We start from the raw sequence: 657 nt of genomic DNA, 5'->3' as shown, positions 1-657 counted from the left end.
TATCCACTGAGCCAAACCAGCTAGGGCAAGGTGTATCTTTCTGACCTTCCTCAAATGTTGTTTAACAGTTTATACAGTACCCGTCAGATTTTTCCCCATGGACAGTAGCAGCTGTATTTATCTCATACTAGTATTTCCTAGGTGTACCAACTCATCTACTCTCAGCATAGTCCTGGGAGGTAAACACTGTTACCACCTCTGTTTCACAGAAGAGGAAACTGACTCCGGTCACTCTGTGTATACACACACAAACTTGACAAAATGGATTGAATTGCACATATTCTGTGGTACAACAGGCTGCGTGGACATCTTTTTATGATACTACACCCACACCCACCAACCTGTTTTTTATTGTTGTTATTTAATCCTCACCTGAGGACATGTTTAGAAAGAGGAAGAGGGCGAGAGAGAGAGAACTATTGATTGGTTGTCTTCTGTATCCTCCCGACCATGGCTCCAACCCACAACCCAAGTATTTGCCCTGACCAGGAATCGAACCTGTAATACTTTGGCGCACAGACGATGCTCAACCAACTGAGCCACTTCGGCTGGTCCACCAAAGTGTTTTTTTTATAATTTCCTTTCTCTTCTACTTTCAGGCTCCCTTCCTTCCTTCCTTCCTTCCTTCCTTCCTTCCTTCCTTCCTTCCTTTTCTTT

This window comes from Myotis brandtii, unplaced genomic scaffold, assembly GCF_000412655.1.
Source record: "Myotis brandtii unplaced genomic scaffold, ASM41265v1 scaffold178, whole genome shotgun sequence".
Lineage (NCBI taxonomy): Eukaryota > Metazoa > Chordata > Mammalia > Chiroptera > Vespertilionidae > Myotis > Myotis brandtii.
The sequence above is the reverse complement of the archived record's forward strand: the minus strand, read 5'-3'. Positions refer to the sequence as shown.